This window comes from Triturus cristatus, chromosome 5_2 (genome assembly GCF_964204655.1).
Source record: "Triturus cristatus chromosome 5_2, aTriCri1.1, whole genome shotgun sequence".
Classification (NCBI taxonomy): domain Eukaryota; kingdom Metazoa; phylum Chordata; class Amphibia; order Caudata; family Salamandridae; genus Triturus; species Triturus cristatus.
Window position 1 is genome coordinate 939846366 of NC_140588.1, and position 21368 is coordinate 939867733.

Below are 21368 nucleotides of genomic sequence, written 5' to 3' on the forward strand. Positions count from 1 at the left end.
GCGGGCATGTGAATGGATAAATGGGTGAGTCAGTGGGTGTGTGAAAGGAGGTATGGGTGAATCAGAGAGTGCATGAGTGCCTGTATGGGTGACTACATGTGTAAGTGGTTGTATCATTATATGAGAGGGTGTAGGAGTCATTATATGTGTGAGGGAGTGGCTGCATGACTGGCTATTTAGGTGAGTGAGAGGGAGCATGTGTACCTGCATGGGTATATGAGTGGTGTTGAATGGCTGTATGGGTGTGTGAGTGGCTGTACAAGTGGTTGTATGAGTGATTGAAAGGGTGCATGAGTGAGTGTATGGGTGAGTGAATGGATGCATGAGTGGGTATATGGGTAAATTAGAGGTTGCATTAATGGCTGCATTGGTGAGTGAGTGAGTGAGTGAGTGAGTGAGTGAGTGAGTGAGTATATGAGTAACTCAGTGGATGACTGAGTGGCTGTGTGAGTGGCTGTATGAGAGAGGTAGGATCAGTTATCAGATTTAAAAAGGTCAATAATCAATTCCATGAGTGTTTTCATGCATCTCCTCCTGGTAAAAGAAACTGGTGGGAAAGGATATCAAGTGTTCTTTATGCATAAAGAGCATCTTCACGAGCATGGTGAAGATATTTTTCTGAGGAACTAGTTACTTGAAAACCTTTTATAAAAGAAAAAGAATAGAAATATAAGTTAGTATTTGACTTATAAAATTTGAGAAACATAACAATACACATTGGTCATTCTGTAACCGTATATGACAATATAGTAAACTTTTAATTTTCCCATTATTGTGCTCAGCTTTCATACTTTTACAACATAAACAATCTACTATATAAAGTTTCATACTTGAACAGTGGGGAAAAAGAATTGTATGAATTATTGAAAAAAAAAACGTCACTGCACAGTACACCACTGCAAATATGTTACACTATACACTGCACACACTTCAATTTGATAAACAGTTGTTTGGCTACACTTAATATACTAATGTAAACAAATGTACCTTGAAATTTTTCCCTTTATTTTTATTATATCTGGTACACAACTTCCAAACCATACTTGTATTTTGGAGATCCTTTTCAAAACATCATCCCTAGGAGATTGAGTGATGTCTAGAATACTGATAGCCATGTAGACAATATGCAATACATTACTTTTTTTCCTAGCACTAGTACATAAAAGTTTGGTTGAAGAAACAAAAGGTGACAGTTTCGTCATTTGAAAGGTAGTTTTGGTGTCAATTGAAGGTTGCTGTGATTTCATTGTGCCCATCCTTTTGCAGTCTTTTATTGGAGAGTGTAGTATCCACATGCTATATTAACTCCTTTGTGAAAGACAAAATGACTGTTGAATTTTGGAGAACTTTTCAAGGCATCACCCATGAAAGGCCGAATGATGTTTAAAAAATTGACGATCCATATACAAGAAGCACTGTTTATTACTTTTCCCCCAAAATACTCTTTAGAACTTTGGTTGAAGAAACAAGAGTTTAGAATTTCAGAGTTTGAAAGGAAGTTTTGGCTTGACTTTAAGTTTGCTGTTATTGCGTTTTGTCCTACCACTTTCACTATTTAAATAGATAGTGTAGTGTCCAGATGTTATATTAACTCTTTTGGGAAAGATAATACCTATGATACTATAAGTTCTTAAACAAATTAATATTTGTCCAGCTTTGACGTTTGTAATTGTGGTTTCCAGTATAGATCCATCTGCTCTACATTGTTGTAACATTAATATAAGGGACTTCCCAGTTCTTTGTAGATACAACGTAGCCATAATATCTGATCGACAATTTGGGCAGTACAAATAGTCTGTCAAAAGGCACAATTTTGCAATCTGTTAGTGTTAAGTAAAGAAATCGCGAAAAATCTATTTGAGTGGTGTATGTAAATAAGCACTCTTCGCAGCCATGGTTCCATTTGTAACTCAGTCCAAATAAGTAATCAATATCTATTTCTTCTTCTTCTAAAACTCCAAGCATGACCATTATACATTTTTGTGTGTCTTTTTGATTGTTGAGAGTAAATATTAGTGAACAGCTGCATATATCTAAAAGTGCTTGAATGCCTGAAGCAGAATGTAATACAGATCTGCCACTCAGTAAATGTTTGAGCAAATGATACATTGCAGAACCTATCTGATATTTGTTCAATTTGATTTACAAGATGCGGTAAAGGAAATAGTACATTGAGAACAACATTTGCTTAGCAATTGACACCTGAAATGTTTTCCAACTGCTATCCTACAATATCTCCCTAATTTTCCAGCTTTTTCTTCTTAACACCTTCTAGCTTGTCTTGGTGTCCTTTCTTTTCCAGAACATCAATTGACTCTTTTGTAGGCTTCCATTTTGGACAGATTACCCATTTTTCATTAATAGGGTACTGACCTAAATGAGGAGCACATAGACTTCTTAACTGATTGTACACTCATTTGCACAGCTTGCATCAACACTAACTTTCTTCTTATCAAATTCAACTAAAAACAAACCAGACAATGTTCTAACTCTGGATAATACTACATATGACACACCTTCTTTAAATACTGTACTTCCAATATTAATAAAAGCTGTGTACACAGGGGTCTGTCTACGTCTTCCCTGTACCTCTTCAGATGTCACTTCTTCTACATTTCTAGGAACCATCTTATTTTTGGAGGAGGAGTTCCATCGTTCACCTCATAACACCAACCATTTGTTTCAACTGCATGCACTAATGAGTTCTCTTGCAAGTAACTTTCTTTAAGAAAGAAAGGCTCAGTACTGGAAGTATGCTCCCATTTGCCAGTGAAAACTTTACAGAAATTACTTCTATTCACTAGTCTTTTCTCTTGGCTTCTTCACTTCATTGAAAACATTGCATTATCCAGTGTTCTCATTCTGCTAAGAATCAAAATGTACGGAGATGCCTTTTTTTATAGTTAGCTCCCACCTTTTACCTATGTGCACTGGGTCACTGCCAACCAGATTCCCACTGTCAAATCTCTTTCCCAAAACACTGTGCCATGATAGCAGCAACTTCACCTACTCCTGTAAGTCCCTAGTAAGTGATACCTGTTGGAAAGTGGGTTGTTAGTAGTGGTAAATATGCATCTACTACTTCCAGTAAGGCTACTTTTATGGTCTAGGGCTCAGTACAGGTCTCCATAAATTATTCCCATGCTCAACCCTTGTTAGCTTGGCTGCGAGCAGGCAGGCTTAACTTGAGAGACAGGTATGTAAAGCATTTAAAAACAACAATTCAGTAAACCACATCACTTCCAAAAATCACACACCAGTTTATAGAAATAGGATATATGTTTATCTTTAAAATGACACCAAAACGACAACATTCCAATGTAGGAAACCAGAGATATGAATTGTTAAAGAATAACCATTTTATAGTACTTCAAAGCCACTTTGGGAAATCTGGTCATGCTCGATCGGGACAAAGTCAAAGTTTTCGACTGACCATGATGGGGCCCTGGCCAGATGCAATAAGTAAAAGGGCCCAATTCAAAATATTACCTTCACACTTTTTCTATTCTTTTTCATCGGAACCCCCTCACCGCTCTTCACCAGACCAGATTCGGAGAGGGTTTGCCAGCTTGAGATTCCATGAGGCCCCGGTCAAATCCTGGAAGTTGGAGTGCTGGAGCTTTTCGTGGGGAGGAACCAGCAGTCCAGGCCGTGTTGCGGTTGAAGGAGGCCGGCTTTGCTCCCCTGGTCGAGTCAGTCCCGCTCTGGAGCTTTATCTCAAATTTTCTCCAAACTTCTCCAAACATCAGGAGGTGTTTCCTGACGGTCTCCTTGTGGGTTCAAAGTGTCCACTACACAGATCTAAGGGTCTGAAGTCTCCTTGATGTCCTTGGAAGGTTGGGACCACAATTCCCTCAATGCACCTTGTCAAGTCCTTAAATGTCCACTGGATGCACTCCAGGCTGGTGACTATTGGTTGAGATGATGCAGGTGAGCTCTGTTAATCTGTAGCTTGCAGGGTGTCCATTATTTAATCCTTTTTAAGCAGCAGATCTAAGAGGCTCTGTACGTCTCACATATTTATTCAGTGTTCTCTGGGGTCAACCAGAAGAGCACTCCTGTCCAATGAGGTACAAGGCAACACCACAGAGCATGACCACTTCCTCCAAAGTGTAGCATATCCAGAAAGCACTATTCCTCCGAAATTCAAGATGGCTGAAATCTCAGCAGTGGAGCAAGGACTAGCTAAACCAACCTCCATTGTGGGTCATTACCATAGCTCTCCTCCCCCTAACCTCTGCAGATTCATTCTTTAGGCCTGCCATCTGGCTGAGTCAGAGGGGATGGGGATTTGGCAGACCTGGCATTCACTGCCTGTCCTGTTTCTCCCTTGAAGCCTCATGCTTTATGACCGTTACCCATGGCTCTGGCATTCCTGTGTAGCCAAGCCCTCTCCAGCAGATAACCTCTCTCCTCGTGAGCCATTTATCATTTGATCAAAGCAGCCTGGCTAATCATATTATCTCTGACCAATGAGGGAGGACTTCAAGAATGCTGTATTTTGAATTACACACAAGAAAGTCTAATAACTCATTTTCTTTACTATTGAGGATACATTCAGTAATAGCAGATGGCTGGATTCATCAATACTATTCTCTTAAGTCCTTGAATGATATCTTATTCAACTTCTAGCAATCTTTATGCATTCATAAATTATAGCAATGTAATCCTATGGTGCTAGGTATCTACAGGGGGGAAAACGACATTTCTTTATCACCAGGCCATATAAAGCTTATTTAATAAAGGCCCTGCTTATGGTTACATGACTCTCCACTCCTGGACACCTACGAGAGACCTTTGGAGTCCTGAATATGCATAAATAGTGCTTATCCTTTCTCCACAGTGCTCCTAGAACCAAAATCTATTTTGGGAGGGACTTCACTACAATGTGGGCAGTAAAATGTGCAATTTATCTATCCCAAGGGCACATACAACATCTTTTATAAGGACCCTGCTTATAATTGCATGCCCCCCACCCCTGGGACATCTAGGGGTGACCCGAGGGTACCTAATATGTAAAATAATGTAGATTATCATTTTTTAAGTGCACCTACCACCAAAGTCAAGTTTAGGCATAATTTAAATTTTAAAGCAGGGCTGCAAAACAGGGCTGCTTTTAAAATGACCTCAGGCTTCCACCAGTGCACACATGCAAGTACAACAAAGGCTGATGGCCTGTAAGAAATGGGATCTCTGGTTGGCTAAGGTTTGCGCCAAAGCCAGGCAGAGACCACCACTCTAGTCAGGGCAAGGGAGTTACACGCCAAAGATAACCCCTGCCCACCTCATAAAACACATTAGAATAGTAGTCACATAATATACATGGTGCCACCCGGCACTAGGTCATATTTACAAGGGAGTATATACACCTGACAGGGCCCACTGGACTGCTGTCAGAACCATCACAGAGTGAACTTAGTAAAAGTAAAACATATCATAAACGCACAACCAGTAACCACTGGTAAACACTGTATTCAGCATCCGCCTGTAACATAAACTACATTATGCACAGTATCACATTAGGCGCGAATTACCTTCTGCGCCAACCTCACCAGCATGAACACATTATGCAATCATCTCATAGGTCTAAACGCAATAGACCCTCACCTCCTAAGCATAACTCACCTAAGGGGCATAAATCTCAGTGGAGGATAACCTCCCAAGCATAAGCCATATTACGCAAATAACCTCATACATACAAACCACATTTAGAGGTATAAAACAGGGTGCGTAAATCATACTACATGAATCACATTTCCTAGCATCACATAAATCACCTTTAGCACATAGTCTCCTAATAAAGACCATAGTAGAGGCGTTATTCACATTAGGGCCTTGCGCCCCACTAACCTCCCCGTCCCCTTGGCTAACTGGCCATCTCCAAAGGGGCTCAACTGCCCTGTGTCCAGAATATCAGGACTGCTGCCAAGCAGTGGAATCCAGAGTGCGCCACTGCGCAAACCTAAATGTAGCAGCTGCCCACTACTTGCTGGGCAGCTGGGAAAGTATGGGGCAGAGGAGTGCATCCCACTCCTAACTCAAAACATGCCCCCAAAGAAAGAATAGCCTAAACGGTGCAGCTGGCACTAATTGCTGCTCAGCTGTAAATCTCCCATGATGGCCTGGCACTCACTGTGCCCTCTGAACCCATGTCCAGAACGTTGCAGCTGCCCTCTGTCTGATGGGGCAGCTGTGAATACCAGCCGCGGTCGGTAGTAGGAGTAACTGCAGGGCGGTGACGTGGGGAGGGGGAGGGGCAGGGTGGGGGGTAGTAAACTATGGATTACGGAGGTTTACAGGTAAGTTAACATAAATTAATAAAACGAATGTTGTTGCATGCACTGCATCACATTTGGGGATGCAGTGCACGCAACGAAATTCGTTTTATTAATTTATATGTTAACTTACCTGTAAACCTCCGTAATCCATAGTTTACTACCCCCCACCCTGCCCCTCCCCCTCCCCACGTCACTGCCCTGCAGTTACTCCTACTACCGACCGCGGCTGGTGAATACACAAATAGGCCCTGGCACAACTGTGCCCTCTGGGCCTTACTGGGGCTCTGTACAAAATCTCCATTGGTGCAGCTGCCCTCTGCAAAAGGGGCAGCTAAAAATAGGGCCAAACTGGTAGGGACACTGGCCCTTGAAAACAAATCATGCCCCACATTGGAGAAAAATGGCGTGGGCACTACATATGCCGTAGGAGTCCCACTCCGGGGCTCTTAGGACAAAGAAATGTCCCCAACGTTGGAGCAGCCCCCCTATCAGGCAAGGGCCGCTCAGCACATAGGCAGTGACTCTCTGCCTCGACCGGCACACACAACGGAGAAGCCCATACTCACCAGGCTCTCCAGGTGGCGGGAGACTCTGTCTCCTCACCACGGTCTCCTGCTTCTCCCGGTCCCGCACTGGAGAAGCATCTCTGCACACGAGGCTGGGCAGCACTTCTCTTGCGGCGCGGGGCTTCCCTTCACTCCTGGGAGCCCCGCGCTGCCATCGGCAGCCTCGGCCGCCTTTATTCTTCGCCCGGGCCCCCTCCTGGGACCCGGGACTTCGCTCCCCAGAACTCGTGGAGGCGGGGTAGGCTCCCGTCCTCCTCTCCGCATACCGCCATGCTCTCCTTTGATTCCAGCCGCACTTCTGCCTGGTGCCCCGCCCACAGTCAGGCGGGCGCCGGGCTTCCTCTTCGGGCAATCGGGCTGCGGTGGTACTTCCCATAAAAGTATAACGCGGGGTGTGCACCCGTATTTAATTACAAATACAACACGGACCATGAGGGGTAGGCTCCCTCCAAATCTCAACTATAGAGCGGGATGGGCACCCGCATTTTGAAAGGCTTGAAGCGGGGTGGGCTCCCATCATTGAATTACAGTATAAGCGGGGTGGGCACCCGCTCGGCGTGCACACTGCGGGGGAATCCCTGTGCTGGGGATTCCCTCATTCTCCTCCTGCAGTGCAGGCTGCAAACACCAGCTCCTCTCTCCTGGCAAAATGAAAATAAAGCGCTCACAATGCGCAAAAAGATGCAGCAAAGGTGCTGGAGGTCCTTTTAGGAAAAGTCCATGGGCATAGCTGGGCCCAGGGGCCAGCACACAGGGCCCTCCAGCAGGGAGGCAGCCCCCATGGCGGTTCCTCCTGGGCCCCAGCAGCAGCAAGCCCCCTCCGTCAGGAACAGCACACCAGAACAGGAACATTTTCATCGGGTCACAGCCCCTATATTTCTACTAACATTTCCTTTGTGTCACAGCACAGGGCTTGGGGATACCAGTCAGGACTGTTTTATGGGGGATTTGGAGCACTTTGGTTTGCCCAGCTCCTCTTCCCTTTCTCAGGTGGGGGCTCAGTGATCAGACACACCACAGGGGGCAGAGCCAGCATTGTATTAAGGAAGCACCATCCCATTCAGAGTCAGGGGATTATTCCTCCCACCACTCTTCCTCCAGGTGTCCCATTCAGCCTAGCTGACTCACCCTGCCCCTCCTGGAGCCACCCACACCTCTCAGCTCCTGTCAATCATAAGCCAGACATGCAATTCACATCAGGCAGGCAGATACACAGCAATGCCAATTTCTAAAAGTGGCATCTCTCCACCAGTCACCATAAATCTGCGCACACCATTGCACAGCATTTATCCTCACGAGTTCGTACATACTAAACTCGACCCTGCACTCCTCTCATACCAGGAATTTCCATGGACACACATATCCCCCATTCATTACAATGGGAGGGCAGGCCAATCTCACCACATGCACTCAGAGAGCGCGTGCACTTTACACTGGGCCACAGTGCTAAAGTGCCCAGAGGCCTAAAACCACTACCACTATGTCAGAGCTTAAGGCAAAAAGTTCAGGGGTGAACCTGCAGGAAAGGGCCAAGTCCAACATGGCCTATAAACTGGCATGCCCTATAATATACTAGGGACTTAAAGGTAGTGTTATTCCCCTTGCCTTTTTATCAACTAGGTACTTATAGGGTAGGTCATGCCAATTATATGTGTACCTAACTACATAGTGTACCCTAATGCATGTTTGTGTTTTGACATACATAGGACTGGTCATGTGCCTGACTAGCAGAGCCCAGGACACAGTCCAAGTCACTTACCACCAGTACCAGTCAGCAAAAAATGGGGATACACAGGGCACACAGGATAACTTTGCAACGGTACCCCTGGTACCTAGGGCATGTGTACTCAAGAGGGTTCTTTGGGGTTGCAGCACTGGTTGTGCTACCCAAGGGCTCCCTCACCAAGGCTATGCACTGCAGGCTGTCTGTCTTGGTGCAGGAAAATTGGAAGAGTCGACATGGCACACAGCCATGTGTGCCACACCACCCAGATACTGCATAAGATATAGGTAAGTAACCCCTACTGCAGGCCATTAGCCCTAAGACAGGGTACACTATATCCTATGTGTGGGCATAGCAGCATGAACAGATATGCCCCTACTATGTCCAGTCCATTCTGTGATGTTGTAATTGAAAAGGGAAGCCAAAAAGAGTACATGGACTGGATACTTGTCAACACGAATTACGTAGCTCTGTGATGGCTTCACTGATTTCTAATGTGTTTGGTACCAAACATCTTGTCATAATAAATCCTCACTGGTGCCAGTGTTGCATTTCTTAATAAATTAATACAGGAGACCCTTTCAGAGGGTCCTCTGAATCCTAACCACCCACTAGTGGGGTCTTTGTCTGGTTTTAACTAGACTACCACCAAGAGGCATGTTCCTGACCTCATGGGATGAGAGACAGCACTCTGTGCACAGAAGCAATACTTGCTCTAGGTGGGAGTGTTTTGCACCTGCTCCATGACAGAATGGCCTTACCAGGTGGGAAGATTCAAAGGCAATGCCACCTTTGAAATCCAACCCAGGAACCTCCAGATAGTGTGGGTGGAAAAAGCCCCCTTTCCTGCTCCACTTTTGGTGGGAGGAAAGGTTGGAACATTATTTAGATGAGGAGGAGGGTCACCCCTCAGCCAGGCAAGGTGAACCCCTTTCCTGAAATTTCACCATTTTGATATGGTTAGAAAACCTATAATCAGTGCTAGGATAGTGCTTCTTCTCACAAGAAGTGGTCACTAGAGGGTGTAGGCACCCTTAAGGTATGAAGCCCATTTGCTTCTACCTGTCTCCCCTTGCAACATGCCTAAATGCAGTATTTAGAAGGCACTCTGAGATCTGCACCTCAGATTCATTGGACCAAAGAAGAGCAGGACAAAAGAAGACCCGCTGCATGAGAACTGAATCCCTGCTGTAGAAAGGAAAGGCACCAAAACCTACCAGCTGTGAGAAGAACTCTACAATCGCTGCTTTTGTGTCGTCCTGAAACCTGAAAGGACTCCAAGAACCCTGGAGTACCTCCATCCTTCAAGAAATCACAGAGAAGCTCCCTTGGAGTTAAGGTATCATTCCCCTGCATACCGCTGACGCTGATCCTGCTGAGTCCTGTTTGTCAACGTCCTGCTCCCCGATAACTTCAATGTAACATCTGCACTAAAAGAGGCACATAAGCTCCGATGGGTCAGATCTCTCACAAGGACCTACCGGAACAGCACTGTTCCAATACCCGGGATACCAGACCCCCTACAGCAAACAGCAATACAAAGAGTCTATGGCAGACTCTACTGAAACCAGAAGCAAGCACCCGCCAAGGGATGTCCAGACCCCTGTATGGCCCAGGTGTCTTGAAATCGCCTCTCTTAGTTGCCTGCTCCAGACGTGAGGACTTCCGATGCATGATGCCAGGTTGACCTATCTGCTCTGCACTCGGCCCTAGTAACGACAAACCAGATGTTCTGCCGTGGTCTTGTAACCCTTGTGACCTCCTCCCTCCAGTGGGTCCCACTAGACTTATCCCTAAGTCCTCCTGTGCAGTGTTTTTACATGTAGCCCCCTTCTTCAAGCACCAGCTATCAACACCTTCAGCACCCTGCTTCTGTCTGAATCTGGGATACTACTGATCTTTTGTTGCAGTAACTTTGGACCTCGTCCTGCTATCGACCTAAAACAAGAGGGTTACTGTTGTGAAAGCATTGCCTGTTTTTATATGCATTTTTCTGCTTTTCCCCATTGACTCCTAAAGTGCAGGATTGTGCACAAAAGTGATATAGTTTCCAAACTCTCAAAAATCATAACTCCAAAACTAATTACTGTAGATTTAGTTCTTGGTCTTAAAAAATACATAAAAGTCAATCGTATTTTTGTAAATTGGTCTCAGATTTATTCTTGAGTGTGCGTCCCATGTATTTAGTACAACTAATGCTTAGCACTACCCTCTGAAAAGCCTAACTGCTCTCCCACACTTCCACAAAAAGAGTACTAGTATTATCTACTTTAACCTCTGTGTACCAGTAAGGGATCCACTAGACTCTCTGCACAGTGTCCCTCATTTTAGTACACTATATAGAGAGACAGCCTCTTACCCTTGGTGTATTAGTGGCTCTATCCTTTTGCATTCAGGTATGTGAGTTGCAACATGGGTAGGAGAGTGGATCTATAACTGGATGTATAGGTCTGGAAGTGCACACGTAACTCAATCTGACTTGAAACATCATGTCTTATCTTTTAAGCTTTTAGCTCCCTGCCCTGTAGCCCACTTACAGCCTATCTCAGGAGTGACTAATATGTAGGGGAAGAGACGTTTCAGGCTTAAAAACATGGCTTTGTTAACTTGGCCTAACAGGGAAACGCAATATACATGCTCTAAATGGTTAAATGGTTGACTAGCTCCACAAGCAATTCAGTTCATATATAATCAATTATTTTAGGCTTTTTAAGGCATATTACAGGATATGTAACTAATATTCCAACTTTTGTACATTATCTGCCATATATAACTCACTATATGTATATATATAAATTATCATTGTCCCTATTATTAACATACCTGTGAATACGCTTTGCTGATCCCCAAATTTTAACATACTTTCACTTCAAATTTCTTCTCACAGAAAGAACCAGTACTGGTATTTTTCCCTCTCTTTTTCCAGTGAAACTGATGTAGTTAGCAAATCTAAACGTTTCCATAATTTTTTACTGTTCTTATTTCAGGTTTAATTGGTCAGGCTTTCTGTAACCCTTTGTTATTCTCCTTATAAGAATCTGATAGTGTTAGAGGGTTTATTCGTAACTTCACTGCAACGCCCTGCACTGACCCCTGAGTAACTTCACAACAGAGTCACCAATCCACACAGGAGTAGGTTAAAGCGTTTAGATTGATAGTGCTATAATTCTGCATTTCATATCCAGTGACCGTACTGAATTAGAAAATTGGTATTTCACAATGCAAGGTATCTCTAAACTACTCTGCTTTTTACTTTCAAAGTGCAATGTATTTGGAACCCTCCGCCCACACTACTTTACTTCATTTGCTATAGCAAGCTCCTTTGAAACACTCTGCTGCACCAGTAAGTCAAAAGTTCACAGCACTTTCTAACCGGGGCATACCAGCTTCAAGTTCATCCGTAGCAAGGGCGGTGAACTGCTTGAAAATGGAAGCATATCTACAATCGCATAACAAGTCTTACATTTATCCAGAGCCAATCACAGATCTACTTACTAAAACTATTAAATCACTACCTATTTTTAGCTGCCAAATTAATTACACCACCCAATCAAATACATCCTTTTATTAAACCCTGTCCACGCCTCCATTTTAACTGATTTTAATTCTACCACGTCTCACATTTAGCTACCACCTTCTGCTGTGTGTTCTGCTCCTTCCTTAAAAAATGGTTAGAGTGTGGGCCACAGCTGTGGTGTTGAATCAGAGAGTGTGCTAGAAAGAGTGGCAGTGACAGGGACCTGGTTTTGCCACTTTGGACATTACTTGGTTTGTCTAGAGAGGGTTAACTTGGCAGCAATTGCTTCCTTTGGTTGAGGGCATTGAAGATTGCCAACATCCAGACCTCTTGGTTGTGCACTGTGGTGGCAATGACCTAGAAACTCTTAGTGGGGTAGGATTAGAAATCGCAATGAAGGAGACCTTTGTCTAATTATTGGCACCTTTTCCTTGCATTCCAACATTTGCCAAAGGCAGGAATGGAAATGGTCCGATGAATTCTTTCCCCAAATAGACAAAGTCAGAAAACCTGTTAAGAAAACTGTTTCTCTATTCCTTAAAGACCAAAACAATGGCTCCATCCACAGCAACAACTTGAACTTTGCCATGAAGCATATACATAGAAGTGATGGAGTACAGTTATCTGAGAAAGGCAACAGGATATTCATTAACAACTTGAAAGACTGCATCCTGTTTTATATGTAGTAATCATCATATCTTCAAAGAACTACCATATTACCAACCACCAAATAATTTTCATGTTCAATCCTTATTAAAAAAAAAAACGTTTTTTCTAAGCAGCATCTGAATGGGTCTGTGAGTGGATGCATGAGTTTATGTGTGGGTTTGTGAGTGAGTGCTTGACAGTATGATTGGTTACATGAGTGTCCGAGTGTCTAAGTGGGTCTGTGATTGGATGCATGAGTCTCTGAATGGGTCTGTGAGTAGCTGTGTGTGTCTCTGAGTGGTTCTGTGACTGCATGCATTAAAGTGCAAATGAGTGTGTGAATAAATATTTGTTTCTACATTTTTTCAGCAAGGTATACAACTTTACCATGATGCAACACTGGGAGGGGGGCTGTGCTGAGCATTGTGATGGGTCCGTGACACCATCACTGTTAAAACAAAACTGTTTGCAAGTTTTTAAAACTCATAAGGGGCTCCTAAAACAACTCTACAGTATACCCATGGCGTCCTGGTACCCCAACCCTGACCCCTTCTGCACTTTTAAAGCTTTATTTCCATCCCCTTGTTCTGTGTCGCACTTTATATAATGGTGGCCGCAAATTCATAAACAAGTTGCGGCCAGCCGATTCAGCACTGCTGCTGGCACATGGATTTACAACGTTCTACGTATGCGTCACAAAGAGTTTGCGCCTCTAGATATACAAATTTGGATTAACTTTACTATCTCCAAATCTGCTGTACAGATTTACATCAAAATAACAAAAGTATGCTTTCTGAGCCAACAGCTATGTCTCTGCCAAATTTGGTGTAATTCCATTCAGCAGTTTGGGCTGTAGTCTTTTCTAATCAATCAATCAATCAGTCATTTGTAAAGCGCACTACATACCCGGGAGGGTCTCAAGGCGCTGGGGGGGGGGGGGGCGCTACTGATCAAACAGCCAGGTCTTGAGCATCCTCCTGAAGGTCAGCAGTTCTTGGGTCTGTCCTAGGCTCAGTGGGAGGGTGTTCCATGTCTTGGCGGTGAGGTGGGAGAAGGATCTCCTGCCGGTGGTTGTTCTTTGGATATGCGGGACGATGGCTAGTGAGAGGTCAGCGGAGCATAGCTGGCGGTTGGGGATGTAGAAGGAGAGTCGTCTGTTGAGGTAGGCTGGGCTGGTCTTGTGGAGTGCCTTGTGTGCGTGGATGAGGAGCTTGAAGGATAGCCTCTTGCTGATGGGGAGCCAGTGCAGGTCCCTCAGGTGGGGGGTGATGTGTGCCTTTCTTGTGTCTGTCGGGATCCATCTGTAGATCTTGTGGAGCATGCAGAGGGTGTTGAAGCAGCAGGAGGAGGAGATGGGGTTGACCTGCTTGGTCATTGAGAGCGTTGAGTCGATGATGATTCCCAGGTTGCGTGCGTGGTCGGTGGGTGTCGGGGCTGCTCCCAGTGCCGTCGGCCACCAGGAATCGTCCCAGGCTGAAGGGTTGGTCCTGAGGATGAGGACCTCCGTATTTTACAAGCCTGTACAGCCTCTATAACAAAGTATTGAATGCAGTTTAAGTTGTTATTGAGTGTGGATTTAAAGTGTCTTGCTACTGGGTATGTTGGGTCAGAATTTACTATGGCTCGCAGATGTTGCAGGAATCTGGCATGTACCTGTAATTTTGTACACTCCATATAGCGTAAGCCACAACTGCAGTGAAGGACATACACTGCATAGTCAGTTCTGCATGTATAATGTCCTTTCAGTTCAATGGTTTTGGTTGAAAAGGCTGTGCTATAGGAGGAGGTATTAATCCCAAATTTACACGCACGGCAATTGCTACATTTAAAGATGCTGTGCTTGGGCATTAGCTAACTAGTCTTGATATCTGTTTCTGGACTACTCTTCACTAGTTCATTTTGCATAGCTGGAGCTCTACGGAATGTGAACACTGGCCTATCAGGTAACGTTTGTTTGAGTGAAGCATCTGTGAGAACTATGGGCCATTGCTGATTAATAATAGTTCTGATGTTATTCGCCTGTTTACTATATGTGGTGATCGGAAAGGGAACTGGAATGAAGCAGCCGCTCGTACAAGACCGTGAGCGCTTGGCTTATGTTCTGCTTATGTCTTTTTTCCACTCATGTTTTTGTTTTGAAACTCGTTTTGAAATTTGTTTGTGACTTTGTAGTGAGGAAATGGGGTTAACAGCTGATATTGCTAAGTTAGCATGAGTAGTATAAGCTTGGCTGCCATTCTGCCGCGTTTGCGCACGACATGACATGGCTCTGTTCTCGTGAAATACTTTGCTGGTGCTGCTTCACATGAGAACTGTCTACCTTTTCACATATCCAGCGGGGCACCACGATCTCTGTCTGTACAACCTGTTCAAGGTCGAATAACAATGTATGCTGTTGATTCACTTTGGCCAGTCCCACGTACCTAGACATAACATGAAGCTCAGCGGCCCAAATGAAACTCGGGTGCTTTTAATATGGCATTACATGCATGAGGAGGCACTTGGAGAAAACCTTTCCAACATAAAAGAGCTGTGCTGATCCTGAGATGTAATTCACTGCATCTGATCTCGTAAGTATGGGGTCTCGCTGACAAAGCCCAGAGGTCTTCTATAATTATTCTAAACTAGATCATGAGCACGGGGAGGGTGGTAAAAGGAGCTACAGTCCTGTTTCCACTGTCATTATAATATGATTTCCTCTTTTGTGCTTTATGGAATTGTAACAATGCTAATTATATTGTTTTTATGCATTATGCTGCTCATATCGGCTAGAGTACGGCATCTTAGAGCACGTTAGTTAAAAATAAACATTTTAAACTATACAGTGTCTGTTTACTCACGTTGTGGACAAGTATGAGTGTGAACGAAAGAGTGTTCTTGTTTCCCACTATTCCTGAGAGTTTACTAAGTTGCATGTTCTAGGTTGTCTAATCATTGGTAGCTTTGCTGTAGTACAGAGAACGATTGCGACACTAATGTTAGTCGGATTGGGGTTCTAGGCACTGAGGTGGCTTTTTTGGTACACAACAATACACCGAGGTCCTGGTTTCCTGCGCATAGTTCTATGCATGAGCAGAATCCCTGCAACAACTTGACTGGGTAAGCGGTGACATTCCCTGGACATGGGGGTTTCTCTCTCGCTGGCCATGCCGCTTGCTCACTAACATAGGCTGACAGTGCCCATAATCTAGAGACTAGCATCTACATGATGGGGAACTCACTTTGGGATTCCTTTTCTTGATAAGCCGACAGATGGCAGTTCCCCAATGCTTGGCAAAATGGCTGCCATATCTTTTCCAATTTTTAATGGCCTGCTTTCAGCCTATTGCTATGCAGGAAGAGACATGGATCTTCCCCAGAAACACACCACAGAGGAAGTGGAAAAGGTTAAAGCATTCACATCGCTTATAGAAACTGAAATAGGCCTACTCCTTTAGTAGCCCAGCTAATTGAAAGTGCTATAGGACTTCCTTTCAGGTTCTGATAACTGCTACAAATGGTGGGGCTAACTTGCACTAACTCCCTCACAATGGATTAGCCCCTAGATGTTCTAGACAACACTCATCGGTTTGCCTCTACACAAGTACATAGGTGAGAATTTTTTCTTCAATCCTAGCCCCACATCTATTACATGCTTTTATCTTTTGGCATTAGCCTCTCAGACTTGAGACAGCCCCTATTCCACCCCCTTCTCCTTCCCCACATACATTAAGCCGACGCCTGCACCCCCTTTGTTCTAACAACCCCACCTCATCACACGCCTACCTTGAATCTATCCTTTCCCAGCATCCCTTCACAACACATGCCCCCCATAACTGGCCTAATTTCACAATCACGCATACCGCTCCATACCTCTCTACCCCCACTAACAAGCGCCAACCCCACTATGGAGTGCACAGGCCTACACACTTATACCATTAATTATCCCCAACATTTAGAAAAAAGCTGCAAAATGCTTTAAACACAATATGCTAAAATCACACTCCGAAACCCCTATTTCAGACCCTTACTTCTCTACAAACAAGCGATACATAACCACCAACATTATTTTTTACACCAAAAGAAGAGCACAATGGAAGAAAGCCTTTCTCACCCTGTTCGCAATGTCCCCAACTGGGAAAACAGCGCATGGTCTCACAATTTCAATCTCCCCCTCCCCAATCTACAAAGCTGCAGCTACAATCACCATTTACCACAATGGGAACATCCTCATGCAATCATCGGACCGTAGCTTAAACCTACTGGATAACTTCTTTCCCCTCATCCCTCCCAAGTGGTTCCCACCCCAGCACACTTCCTAACTCCCCTCCTGATTGTCATTCTAGACACTCTCATCAAATGACACTATCAGCATTTACACCCAACCCCAGTGCTACTCCCAACTCCCCTGGAATGGACATAGATCCCCCAACTCCAACTCTTACCCTTGCAACACCAACATTACCACGGTTCCAACCACACCTCACATCCCTATGATCATACATATACTCCCCTACCAGTCCACCCCCTGCTTCGGATAAGCAGCCAGGCAGAACGCAACACAATGACCCAGACTATGTCTCACCCTACTCATACTACCTACTTGATGTAAGCACACCACCCTTACCCACAATCCAATCATTAATCATGTTACCACCCACCTACAATAGACCCTAGACTTGACGAGATTTTACTTTTTTTACGACAAGTCAAAGAGGACCTCCAAATTCTATGTGAATTGATTCTTCACCAACCCTTGACCAACAGATCTGATCAAGAAACTAGGACAGACTTCCACACTAACTACTCTTAAACTCACCCAACAGCTGCACACTCACCCCCAAAACAGCTGCCCCCAAGGTGGAGATCAGTGCCTTACCTCAATTCCACAACCCGCCCAATCCGAAGGACAAATCCTCTATCGGATAAAGTCTTATTCTCCCTACTACGCTCCTATGATCTCCCGCATCCCACCCTGAACACAGTGCACTCAGACAACCTGCACAAACATTCCCTAATCCAAACTATCCCTTCCAATAATCACAGGCTTACAAGACATAGTCCTAGAGGTACAGTTGAAAACAACCTTAGGCGAGTCCCACTCACACAGGAACCCAACATGACCCTCATCAAGCCTCGTCTTAAATGCATTCTTCTAAATTGTAGATCTGCCTCAAGACATGCAGCTGATTTAGCTGACCTCATACTTATGCATGAACCTGACCTACTAATTCTGACCGAAACCTTGTTAAATGAAACTTCTACGCCCATACTATACATACTGGCACCCCCAAACCATGATATCATCAGACTAGACAGAATTGATAAGCCAGGGGGTGGTATTGCCTGCATACACCGGAAAATTCTCTCAGCGAACCGCTCCCAATCTCCAGTACTCCCCTCTTGTGAATACCTATGCTTAGACATCACTAGTAATAACAAACCAGTTTGTTCTCTGCACACTCTCTATCATCCACCAGGTAATAATCTCACCTTCATCGAACACCTCATGGACATTGCTTCCCCTAATGCCAGACAAAACACCCTAATATTTCTCGGAGACCTTAATCTCCACTGGAATGACCCTAATGATTCAGCGGTCAATAGCCTTAAAGCCTTCCTCTCGGACGTTGACCTCACCCAAATCTGTAACAGCTCAACACATGATAAAGGCTCAATCCTTGACTTAGTCATCTCTAAGGTCAAAGCCATTCAGATCGATACGATCCTACCATGTGATTGGTCTAACCATCACATCATCACCTTCTTCATCAACGAAACAGTAAAACTTAACTCTGCTCAACCCACGAGAACTAAAATATGGAAGAGGGATCTGAAAAATATCGATGCTGACCTAATCGCAACCTACAGCTCCAACATCCTTCTTCCCCCAGTAGGACTATCCGATGTTCAAGATCTCACCAACCACTACTTCGACTCCATGAACATGGTATTAGACAAGGTCGTACCCCTATAACTTAAGAGAGTGTTTCAGTAATCAATTGGACCAAGCCAAGAATCGTCCCAAAAACTATTCGATCTAATCAAAACACAATATAAGGATGCACCTCAGCCCACCCCATGCTAACACAGGCTCACTACCCAATTGTGAAGCGTTTGCCTCCTTCTTCAATCTGAAGACCGAAAACATAAAGAAGGACCTACTCAACGATCTAATAACGCATACTGACACACACATGGACACTTCCTCATCCCTTCCAGGAGTCCCACCCTGAAGATCGCCAAAGTTTGACCTCAAAAATAATGCCTCCTGGTCATCATTCAATACTTACAGTGAAGAAGCTATACTCAAAATGCTCATGGCCTTGGCTCCCGCAAATCACTTCACAGACCCTCTTCCCGGAAACTGCATATAAGACTTCATTCCACTGCTACTGTATCTTTGGACCAAGATTATAAACACCTCTCTTCTTCAAGGAATCATCCCTGAAATCCTTAAATCTGGGCAGGTATCCCCCATCCTAAAGAAGCCAACGGTTAACCCCGCGGACATGAATAATTACCGCCCAATATCCAACATCTCAACCCTGGCCAAACTCCTAGAAAAATGTGTACACATTCAGCTTGGCAACACATAGACCATTTCAACCTTCTCAGCCAATACCAATCCGGCTTCGGGCAGGGCACAGTACTAAATCAGCCATGACCCACATAATAGATGATGCACTACAAATCCTTGACCAAAACGAAGCTTGTTTGCTAATCTTCCTCGACCTTTCTTCGGCTTTTGACACCGTCAAACAAGACAACCTGCTAGACCTACTAAAACACAGAATGGGCCTATCTGGATCTGTTCTAAACTGGTTCACCTCGTTCCTGCAAAACAGATCGCAACGATTCAAGGTTAATCAATCCCTGTCCAAACCCACCCCAGTCACTTTAGGAGTTCCACAGGGTTCATCCCTCTCTTCTACACTTTATTCATGTAACTACTCACCAAAATTCTCAAATCCTCTAATGTACAGCATCAAATGTACGCAGATGATACACAACTATGGGGCATATGCATCAACATTAGCATTTGCGATTCCTTATTAGCGAAAAATAAGGATTCGCTAATAAGGAATAGCAAAAGGCTATGCATGTAGGAATCGCTATTCAAATAGCGATTCCTTAACTTTCCTTAATTGCTACTAGCAAATAGCGAGTAGCAATTAAGGAATGCCGTCCCAATCATTCCTATGGGCCTCCAGGCCCATAGGAATGATTCGGAGATTGCATGAGCAAATAGCGAGTACCAGTAGGTTCTCGCTAATTGCTCATGCAATTTCAAGGGTGCAAGGGTGTCAAAATGACACCCTATAGCACCCCTGAAAATGATAGGTGCACATATGTTGCACAAACACATGCTCTAAGGGCATGTGTGTGCGCAACATGAAACTTAGAAAAATGCACAAAAGTGCATTTTTCAAAGTTTTTGCAAATTACCATGCAGTTCATCTTCATGGTAATTTGCTCCCCCTATTAGCGAAATCGCTAATTTTTTAACTTTGATGCATTGCATTTAAGGAATCTCACTTTGGGATTCCTTAAATGCAATCGCTATTTAAGGAATCGGTATTTAAGGAATCCCTATTTAAGGAATCGGTATTTAAGGAATCCCTATTTAAAGAATCGCTATTTAAGGATTTCTTAAATAGCGATTTCTGCTTTTGGGTTGATGCATTGGGATTGGGTATTTTTTACTTAATACCGGGAGCTATTAGCGAATCGGTATTTTACCGACTGGATTTTGGGTTGATGCATGAGGCTGTATATCTAAAGACCCACTCACTAGAAGACATCAAATCTCTCAACTCAAAACTGGAAAAAACTCAGACCTGGCTGGCTGAAAACCATCTAAAACTAAATACCCTCAAAACCGAATTCCTACTAATCACTCCGCCCTCCCAAATAACAATAATTCAAGACTGGCTGAAACATATAACGGCACTCATCTGCCAACCTCTTATTATCGACTCAGCGAAATCGCTGGCAGTAACTCTGGACAGAAATCTAAATATGCAGAAACCCATCAGGCCCGCAACAAAAGGAGCAAACTTTCAGATGAACATCGTGAAAAAACTAAAACCCTTCCTGCCCGCAAAGGACTTCAAACTGGCAGTACAAGCACTAGTTATCCCAAGAGTGGTATATAGGAGTGTCTCTCTTTGCGGTCTTCCCAGATCCTCGAAGGCCCCTCTAAAAGCTTCAATCAATGCAGCAGCTAGACTTATTACTGGCTCCAAAAGAAACTCTCACATCTCTCCGGACCTCAGATCCCTTAACTGGCTACCTTTTGAAGCCAGCATTCAACTAAAAATCGCATGTTTGACGCATAAAGCCATACATCACAACACGCCTAGCTATCTGGCACAGAAATTGGTGACTTCATGTGGCAACAGATCCTTCAGAAGTGCCGGTAACCTTGTACTGAAACCACAAAGATTCATCAAGAAGAAAACATACAACCGAGCCTTCTCTGGGATGGCGCCCAGGATCTGGAATGCACTGCCCCAGAAATTAGGCTGAATCCCTCTATTGCATCTTTCAAAAAAGAAGTGAAATCTCTCCTCATGGCTAAATTCACGAGTCAGGTTCATGTGCGCTATACGATGCCTGATTTGTATGGAACATTATGTTATTTACTATATGCC